This window comes from Hypomesus nipponensis, chromosome 6 (assembly GCF_054491055.1).
Source record: "Hypomesus nipponensis isolate SF chromosome 6, ASM5449105v1, whole genome shotgun sequence".
In the NCBI taxonomy this organism is placed as follows: Eukaryota; Metazoa; Chordata; class Actinopteri; order Osmeriformes; family Osmeridae; genus Hypomesus; species Hypomesus nipponensis.
The window spans coordinates 17812501-17823235 of NC_140366.1; positions in this window are offsets into that span (position 1 = coordinate 17812501).

Consider the following 10735-nt stretch of genomic DNA (forward strand, 5'->3'; position numbering starts at 1 on the left):
TGTGCACTGTGTGTAAACTGCATATGTGTATACACTGTATGCTTCCTGTGCATCTGGACACAGTGTGCATATAGCAGTGTGTGTATACCAGTGTGTGTGTCTACAGTGTGTGTGGGGGGTGTGCTTGGGTGTGATGCATGTTCTGCGTTTGAGCAGCACTAGTTCGGACATGCAGGGAGTTGGAACTCTCAGAGTGTATTGAGGCAGTCTGGACTTTGAGAGGCAGTTCAAAGACCGCAGGCCCTTTGGCTACAACCAACACTAAAGCCAGGATGACTGTGTGCGTGTACGTGTGTGGAGGTGCGTGTGTGTGTGTTTATTTATCTGGGGGGGGGGGGGGCTGGGTATGGTCCAGTCTCTGTGTATTTTAGGTGATGGACTTGTCTCTGTTGGTTGCTTCTTCTTCTTCATTTTTTAAAGATGTATCGTACTCATATTTGAGGTAGAGAAACTCAAACTGAAGCCGGTACACACAAACGAATGCGTAGCAAACAAACACACACACTTACACATGCAACAAACACACACAATTACACATGCACACACAATGTCCTGGGTGCTGACATCACCTTAAGTTATGCATGAACACTGGCACCACGGAAAGCAACGATAGTTCATTATAAAAGTATTTCTAACTAATTGTTGGGCTGTAATTAATGAGCTAACCTTTGGAAAGAGAGAAAAGGTGGAGAGGGAAATTATTCATGTTGTGTTTTTGCATATATGAATATGCAATAGATAATGATCCCCCTTGAGTAGAAACCAAATCTGCCCAATGTTTTTATCCTCATCTCTCTGTCTCTCTCACTCTCATTCTCTTTCACACACAAACATATTCAAACATATACTCATACACTCTCTCTTTCTCTCTCCCTCTCTCTCTCTCTCTCTTTCTCTCTCTCTCTCTCTCCCTCTCTCTCTCTCTCTCTCTCTCCCTCTCTCTCTCTCTCTCTCTCTCTCTCTCTCTCTCTCTCTCTCCCTCTCTCTCCCTCTCTCTCTCTCTCTCTCTCTCTCTCTCTCTCTCTCTCTCTCTCTCTCTCTCTCTCTCTCTCTCTCTCTCTCTTTCTCTCCATACAGTAATATGTCTTTCTGATGCTGGGTAGCCCTAAGCAAGATACACCATGACGATGTGCTCTCTCATAGCTGTAGTGTGCCAATACAACCCCTAGCTGCTAAACATCACAGATGACTCTGTAAGATGTGGATGTAAAGCTGGAGAGTTCAAGGTAGGTGTTTCAGACCAAGCAGGGTGTTTCAGAACAAGCAGGGTGTTTCAGACCAAGGTGGGTGTTTCAGACCAAGGTGGGTGTTTCAGACCAAGCAGGGTGTTTCAGACTAAGCAGCGTGTTTCAGACCAAGGTGGGTGTTTCAGACGAAGCAGGGTGTTTCAGACTAAGCAGGGTGTTTCAGACATTCTCACCAACACAGATGAGTTACTGGATGTAAGCTCGTGTCCTTGCAGGAAGGTCAGCGAGCCTCTCTCTTCCGGCCTACATTTAGTCATTTAGCAGACGCTCTTATCCAGAGCGGCTTAGGGTTAGAGAGAAGGCTGATGTCAGAGGCCTGTGCACCCCTGCATCAGTGCCTAGGGTTCAGATCCTGGGGTTCAGATCCTGGGGTTCAGATCCTGGGGTTCAGATCCTGGGGTTCAGATCCTGGTGGTGACTGAGTGACAGAGGGGCGGTTCACCTGGCTTGCTTCCATGGTTCTGATGTTATTCACCTGCTGGTTTCAGTGGTTGAGTTTCACCTGGGTGCCGCGGAATTATGGATTCAGATCACTGTTGCCTTGTTGACCTCTCTAGACGTGTGTGTGCGTGTGTGTGTGTGTGTGTGCTGTGCATATTCTAACCACCTAGAAAACAACATTGATTCTTTAGGCTGGGTAAAGAGAAAAGCAATTAATTGAATAAATGAATAATAAATAAATGAATAATAAATGAATGTTTTTGTTCAACATCCTTTTACTGAGAGGGAAGAACACAGCCTTCATCTCTCTGGTGAGATAGGTGATGTGCAATGTGTGTGTGTGTGTGGTTGTGTGCGTGTGTGTGTAGTGTGCGTAAGTGTAGAACATTATAATTCAGAACAGCTTAGGCACTATGTAATCAATGATATCGATGAACAACAAGAGAGGTCTAACTGAATGAATCATTGCAACACACAAACTTCAAACCCACACACACACATTCACACTCAAACATAGTTGCTGATAATCATCCAACTGCTGACGAAATATTGAAAGCAGTATCCTGCATACACAGAGGTTCTATCCAATAGAAAAGACAGCTTGCCTGTAGGCACGGTAACCAAAGTAAGCAGGTGCATGAGGTGTTAAAGAAGACTTCTCTTCTCTGGGTCTTCTGGGTTTAAGCCCCTCCCACCTTAGGCTCCTCCCCCACGTTAAGAAAACATACACACCTACCACACGCACACACACCTACCACACACACACACACACACACACACACTGTCCTTGACATGCTTGTCCCAGGTGGGGCTGATTAAGTTTTCATGGATGTCCTCCAGGCAAAACACTTAAGGGTTAACCAGCTCCACCAGAATTAAAAGAGTTAAAAGTCTGCCCTCTCTGCACTCGTTTTTCATAGCCCTCAAATCTCTTTCTTCTCCTTTTCTCTTTTTCTCACCCCTCCTTTCTCTTCCTCTCACTGTGAGACTTAAAGATGGTTACATTAGCATTACTTGCTGGAAAGCAACAATAGATAAATAGATGGATGCCACAAACCTCAAATGGGGAAATGTGGGTGTTTCAGCAGCAGCAGACAGGCAAAATAGGGAGATCATAAATAAAAATAAAAAGACAATGTATATAGGTATACAACATGTCAAATGCAATAAATCAGTGACGAAAATTCAGATAGAGAATACAAATATACTGAACATTTGTATAATGTACTGTGTATATTGATTGTCATCACTTACTCTATTAAGAAACCCAACTTGTGTTACAAATTCACAAACAGAAAAAGGGTATCATAATATTATTATTATTATGTAAATCAGAATGTAAGATCTAGTTATATGGGAATCTGACAAGATCCTAAGCTAACAGGCAGATGTTATTTTAACAGTCTTGTTTCTTCATAACAGTTTTTTCCATAATTCTACATGATTCAAACATGAAAATGATTTGATGGGTGTTTAGATGGAGTCAACTGTCCTCTGAAAGCTTCTGGTCTCTGTGACTTTTAGCTAACAGAGAGCCAGCCAGACGGACAGACAAGCAGGCAGACAGGTAGGTAGGTAGGTAGGTAGGTAGTCAGACATTACATATAGACAGGCAGACAGACAGGCAGACAGACAGACACACAGGTTGACAGGCAGCCAGCCAGCCAGACAGTGCCAAGAAGTTCCAGTAAACACTCTGAAGACAACAATGTGTTTTAGACGCCCCCCTCTGAGTCGCCCCCCTCCTCTCCCGTCTCCATTCCTCCCTCCTTCCGCCCCTCAACCCTCACCCCACCCCACCCCTCCCCATCTTCATGCCTCAATACCCCGGAACCATGAGCTAGCCAATCCGAGCGCAGCAAGAGGAACGCTGTTCTGTGGCGGACACAATGTGGCCTGGCAGCTTTAAGCAGCTGACATAGACACAGACTGACACACACACACACACACACTCACACACACACACACACACTCACACACACACACACACACATTCACACACACACACAGGAGCAGTGACGCAGACACGTAGTGACATCTTCTCTCCTCTGGTGGGGAGTGGCAGGCTGAAACCCCCTAGGCGATGCTGCTGTTGGAGTAAAAAGGCAGAGGCCCCGCTGTCTCCCCCCTGTCTCCCCCCTGTCTCCTCCCTGTCTCCCCCCTGTCTCCCCCCTGTCTCCCCCCTGTCTCCCCCCTGTCTCCTCCCTGTCTCCCCCCTGTCTCCCCCCTGTCTCCCCCCTGTCTCCCCCCTGTCTCCTCCCTGTCTCCCCCCTGTCTCCCCCCTGTCTCCCCCCTGTCTCCCCCGTCTCAGCCCCCCTCCCCCCTCCCCACGCTCTTCACTCACCCAGCTCTCTCTGTTCTGTCAGAATGAGTGCAATGCTAAATGAGTGCTGTGGATGTGTTGTGTGAACTGTGTGTGTTTGTTTGTGAGGGGCCCTTGTGTGTGCCTCTGTGTGTGTAGATGTGTGTGTGTGTTTGTTTGTGCCTTGATGTGTATGCGTCTGTAAGAGTGTGTGTGTGTGCGTGTGAAGTGTGTGTGTGCTCTGTCAAAATGAGTGGGATGCTAAATGGCCGATGCCTTCTGCGTCTGAGGCTGCATGTGTCTGATGTCAACTGCAGGGAAAAATATGTGTGTGTGTGTGTGTGTGTGTGAGGGGGTCGAGGGCCTGAGGCTAACGTCCCTGATGGAAGCTGCAGGGAAGTCAATAATCATTAGTTTTCCAGGTGATAGGTACACGGAGCACACAGCACACTCACTCTTCCTCCCTGAGTGGGAGGCAGGTTAGTCTCTGTATGTTCATTCCAAATGTTATGTGTTTGACTGTGCAATCGCCAAGATGTGTCCACAAAACCTGTGAGATGTTTGTATCCTGTATGTGAGCGACCTGTGTGGGTGCCTGTGTGTGTGTGTGTGTGTGTGTTGAGCTGGAGCAGTCAGAGTTCCTGGTATTTCCTCGTCAGACCCTCAAGGATCCTTGGTAAAAACCCTGAGGCCAGGAAACCACCAACGGTTAAACCAACCGTGGTTAAACCACCTCTGATGATGTCTACCCCCCTGACCGTGTTTAAACTACCCCACCTCCTCCAGGCCTCCATGGTAACTCAACCTGACACAACCCAAACTTTGACCATGGTTACTACGGTTCATGACCACTTAGACTCAAGCACATCACACTGGATGGTGTGTGTGTGTGAGTGTGTATGTGTCTGTGTGTGTCTGTGTGTAGTTGTGTGTGTCTCTGAGAGTTTGCGGTTGATTAGTCCAGGTTTAATGCAGTCTGGTCGGTATAGCCTGAGGTCATTCAACAGGCCTATTGTGGGGGAGAGAGAGAGAGAGAGAGAGAGAGAGAGGGAGAGGGAGAGAGGGAGAGAGAGAGAGAGACAGAGAGAGAGAGAAAGAGAGAGAGAGAGAGAGAGAGAGAGAGAGAGAGAGAGAGAGAGAGAGAGAGAGAGAGAGAGAGAGAGAGAGAGAGAGAGAGAGAGAGAGAGAGAGAGAGAGAGAGAGAGTATGCTAATGTGGCTAATTAAAGGCAGGGGGATCAGGCTACAGCAGTGGGCTCAGTCAGACGGCTGCCGCAAATGTAACCTGAGGCCATGCGCTCATTCAGCCACACACACACACACACACACACGCACACACGCACACACACACACTTTCTTATCCCCAATACTTGAGTCTCCATTCCTTATATAATGTTATTAAAAATCGTTGTGGAACATGATGGTGACCAATGTCCTGAGCACCAGCGGAGTATTGACCAGGCATCCAGACCCTCTCTCGCTGTGCTTGCATCCACACAGCAAGGTATGTCTAAACACACACCTCTCATGGCACCACAACGGACCTAATGTTGCCCTGGGGTTCCACGGGTTTGATCTCACTTTCTCCCTCTCTTTCTATTTCTCTCTCTCTCCCTCTCTCCCTCTCTCTCTGTCTCTGTTTATCTCTATCTCTCTCGCTCTGTCAGAACAGAGAGAATTGTATACCAACCAGGCCTCGGCAGGAGAAGACTGTTGGACAGATTCAGCGACCATCGTAAAGAGAATTGGAGACAAAAAATGAAAGAGAGAGAAAAAAGAGGTAGAGAAAGAAAGGAGGAGTGGTTTGGGAGGCAGATGTGGTGTGACAGGCCGCTGTAAGTGTGTGTGTAAGTGTGTGTGTGTGTGCGTCAGTATGTGTGTCTGTGTGAGTGTGTGGCCGGGTGGTGGTTGTCTGTCGCCTTGGGCTGTGACATTACCGCACTTCTGCTCAGCTTCAAAAGAGCCAAATCTAACTGACGACCACTGTGATGGGTATGTGTGTGTGTGTGTGTGGTGTGTGTGTGTTCATGCACATTTGTGGGTCTAAATGTACATGACGCTTGCTATGATCTGGAACCACAGTCAAGATGGATAATCTGGTGTGACACATTGCCAAGCAACAGGCCTGCAACCATATTACACTACTAAACTGCCATCCAGTCTTGTGGTGCGTGTGTGTTTGTGTGTATTTGTTAGTCAGATATTGAATTGAGGTTGTATCCAGTGTAAGTGAGCTGATAGCCTGTGCTTCTTGAGGCACCAAGATAAAACGCTTCAAGGTAATTGACAAGCTCAGCTTATTGAGTGTTTTAAAACCTGTTAGTCCCTAAGCTAAATGAAAACCTGTGGTAAACGAGTTCCAATGCTTTTTTTCCTCATGTAAAGGCTGCTGCAAATGGATATCAACGCTGATTGAGTGTCTATGCTAATTTAGTTCCCCACTCCCATAATTACACACACATAGGTACCCAAACACACACACACGCATTTGCACACACACACACACACACACACACATTGAGTGTGAGAGCTCCGAGTGGTGCCTGAATCAAGTCCTGGAGGCCGGTTAGTGGCAATGTGAAGTGCTGTGATAATGCTGTGACAGCACAACTGGGAACACACACACACTCAGAGCTCTTTGCTGAGTCTGTCACTAACAGCCCTATTTGCACTACTGAAGCTCAGATGAGTAGCGTAGCTGTGTTTGTGCTATAACAGTTGACATGCTTTCTGCATGAGCATGTGTTTTTAACCACAACCATGTGCTCTCATGTGTGTGTTGCTGGTGTGTAGGAGTGCATGTCTACAATGGAGTGTGTTTTACGTTCATGAAAGGCAGTAATTTCACGCGTGGTCAGATGGTTGCGTTGCGGCCGTAGCCTGGAGTGAAGCAGGAACTCCTTAACTGTTCAATGACTTTAGCTCCAGGCAAGGTCCGCCTCCACACACACACACACCTCTCCAACACAAAAAATTACACCAACTCTGCCTCCGTACAGACAGGTGTTTGTTATCATAGCATGTGTACGCCGCGAGGTAAGTTCATTTCTTTGTCTGAACAAATAAGGTACGGCTTCAGTCGTTTGACAGAGAGGTAAATGATATAATCTGAGATGCTGTTAGTGTTCGTCTGAGGCATGTGTTCAGAGAGAAAGGTTAAGACTGGTATTCATTGTTTGTTAATGATGGGAGGTCATTGAAACACAAAGTATTGTCTGACACCTGAACCAAATTAAGGCCTGCTGCTCTTACCTGGAGTGTGTGTGTGTGTGTGTGTGGAGGCGAGAGAGAGAGAGAGTGTCCAAGCTCCTTACCAAGAAGATGAGGAGAGCTGTGGATCTCGAAGGATTACTATGTGTGTGGTTGTGTGTGTGTGTGTGGTTGTGCGTGTGTTTGGCCTGCTCTTCTGTTTCAGCTGTGCGTGGCTTAAGATGGACTGTATATTAGAGAGGAATGTTAAAAGTCTCCAGAGGTTCAGACCTCTATCTCTCATACAAATGTACCCAGCTAATGAGAGAGAGAGACAGAGAGACAGAAAGAGAGAGAGACAGAGAGAGAGAGAGAGAGAGAGAGAGAGAGACACAGAGAGAGAGAGAGAGAGAGAGAGAGAGAGAGAGAGAGAGAGAGAGAGACAGAGACAGAGACAGAGAGAAAAAAGAGAGAGAGAGAGAGAGAGAGAGAGAGAGAGAGAGAGAGAGAGAGAGAGAGAGAGAGAGAGAGAGAGAGAGAGAGACAGAGAGAGAAAGAGAGGGAGCGAAAGAGAGAGAGAGAAAAAGAGAGAGAGAGAAAAAGAGAGAGAGACATGGAAACACAGACAGCTTGTCTCTCCTGTCTCTGACGCATTGACATGCAGACAGTGTGTATGTGTGTGTGTATATGTGTGTGAGTGTATATGTGTGTGTATATGTGTGTGTGTGTATGTGTGTGTGTATATGTGTGTGTGTAGCAGGCTGCTGGGTTAGAGGATAATTGCCAAACCGTTGGGACCTGAGCTCTGCCCAGCCTGTCAAAGCAGCCGTGACAAAACCTCCAATCAACCCTGCAGCAACCGAGAATGAGAGAGAGAGAGTCGGGGAGGGAAGGAGAGTGAGAGAAAGAGAGAGAGAGAGTCGGGGAGGGAGGGAGAGTGAGAGAAAGAGAGAGAGACAGGAATGGAGAGCAAGAAGGGTGTGTTCTACATTATTTCGTTTTGGAGATAATGATGTCATTTCCTCCTCATATTTGACATTACCAATATGTATACAGATGCCCACATACATTCATACACACAAACACACACAAACACATGCACCCGCATACAAACTTGGACACACACACACAGACAGACACACCTGTGGTTGTGGTTGAGTCCTGTAGTTATTTTAGTACTACTGCCAAGCTCATGGTTAAGAGAAGCCATGGTGATCTCTCTCTCCATTTTTCTTTTTCTCTCTTTAACGCTCTCTCTTCCACCCTACCCCCCCCCCCCCCCCCCCCACCCCCCGACAACACACACACACACACACACTCGCTGCGCACAGACACAGGTTGTAAATGTCACCCTGTCTCTTGGGAGCTAGGTGGTTTTCCTGACGTTGGGTTTCTTCCCAAAGCGCTCCAGGGGAAACCTAAGGAGATGAGAGATGGAGACAGAGAGAAGGCGAGAGAGAAGAGAGGATAAAGAGAAAAAGATGGAGGTTTGGCTTGTTTTGGTTTAGGTGAGTGTTGTGTGGTAAACAGGTCACAGAAGTGAGAGAATCCCCTGCTACAGATCAGATCCTGCCAATCCTCTGGATTCTGAGGAGGAAGCAAATCTGAGTCTTCTTTACCTTGGTCTGTGTGTCTGTACGTGTGTGTGTGTCTGTACACTTCATGTGTGTCCGTACATGTGTGTGTGTGTCTGTACACTTCATGTGTGTCCGTACATGTGTGAGTGTGTCTGTACACTCCATGTGTGTCTGTGTGTGGCTGTATGTGGTTTGTCTGCCTGAGTGTGTGGGTGTGGGTGTGTGTGTGTGCATATACTGTATGTGTGTGTGTGTGGACTCTGAGGTCACCTTCTATCCCACCTGGGAGATGCTCCTCACAGGGCGTCTCTGCTTAGGGGATCCTGACCGCATACAGAATGACAGCGCAGAGGGAATAAGCTGTCAGATGAAACAGAGGAACTGAGTGTGTGTGTATGTGTGTGTGTACGTGTGTGTGTGTGTGTGAGTGAGTGTAGGACCTGCTGCTTTTGTGAGAAGGGCAGGGAGCTCTAGTTGAAAGAAAGGCTCTCCTATTCTCCAGACTGAGTTAGAATTCTCTCTGCCTTCCCCTGAGTTCACCCTCCTCCAATAACCTTCTATACTATCCCTCTCTCTCTCTCTCTCTCTCTCTCTCTCTCTCTCTCTCTCTCTCTCTCTCTCTCTCTCTCTCTTTCTCACACACACACATACACACACACACACACACACACACTTACCCACCCCCTTCACACCTTGTAGTGCTGAACCTTTTCCAGGTTTGGGTTGAGAGGGGAGGAGAGCTGGTGGATACTTCCAGACACCCCAATGAGAGAAAGCATCTTGTTAAAAAAAAGTTATGACAATTTTCACAAATCTGCTGCAACTTCTGTAAAATACATCTACAAGAAGGCTGTTAGAGCAGAGACAACCTAGATATTATTATTGAGTCGTGGTGTATGATCATAAATTAAGAAAGAGTGTGTGTGTGTCCCAGGTGAAAACAGAGGAACATGGAATCTAATCTGAACCAACATCCTGCGATTGTTCCTGTTGATAAATTGATATCATGAAATATAAATGGAAATGTTTGGTTTGTGATGCCGTGGGCTGCAGTGTTAAATAGGAATGCTTTGAATCCAGGGATGAATATTTCTCCCGATCATCAAATCTGATAACAAAGGAAACCCCAAATAGACTGCTTTAATGAGTTAAACACCAGCACACACACACACACACGCTAATGAGCCTTCATGTCATCCCAATGTAATCTCTTCAGCCCCATCCTAAAAGTACACATTCTTTCATTCTCCTTCACACACACACACACACACACACACAATCCGTCAACCCATTCCAACACACACACACATTTGCACATCCATGTACTGTATGATCACTCTACATCAAACAGTAGCTCATTTAAATATTCATATAAGGTGTTAGAAGGAAGTTGGTTGGCCTTTCCTTATCTCTCTCGCTCTCTTTCTCCCCCTCTCTCTCTCTGCCTCTCTCTCTCCAGGTGTATTAATAATTCCCCCTGTCTCTCCAACACACAGAGTTGGAGGTTTTTCCCTTCAGACAAAGTTTCTAGAAGTTTCTATAAATTAATAAGAGTGTGTTCTCTGTGAAGCCGGCAGCTTTGAACCCAGCGTATTGATCTTGCAGGTGAGTCGGCCCGGCCGGATCACAACTTCAAACAGAATTAGATGTTCCTGTGGAGACACTAGCCCTGCCCAGAACAATACCCATATTACCTCTCCATATGACTGACTTATAGAGTGTGTGTGTGTGTGTATGTTACATGCGTTTGTGTGTGTAAGTGTGTGTGTATGGGTGCATCGTTGTGTTTTAAATGGTCTGTCTTTGGTAGGGCAAAGGGTAAAGAGCTCTTTATATCTACAGCTTTGCCTCATTAGCCTGAGTCAGAGTGGAAGTGTGTGTGTGTGTAAGCGAGTGTGTGTGAGCAAGTGTGTTGAGTGAGTGCGTATATGAGAGTGTGTGTGTGAGGGAGAGTGTGTGTGTGAGTCAGACAGGAGCTCT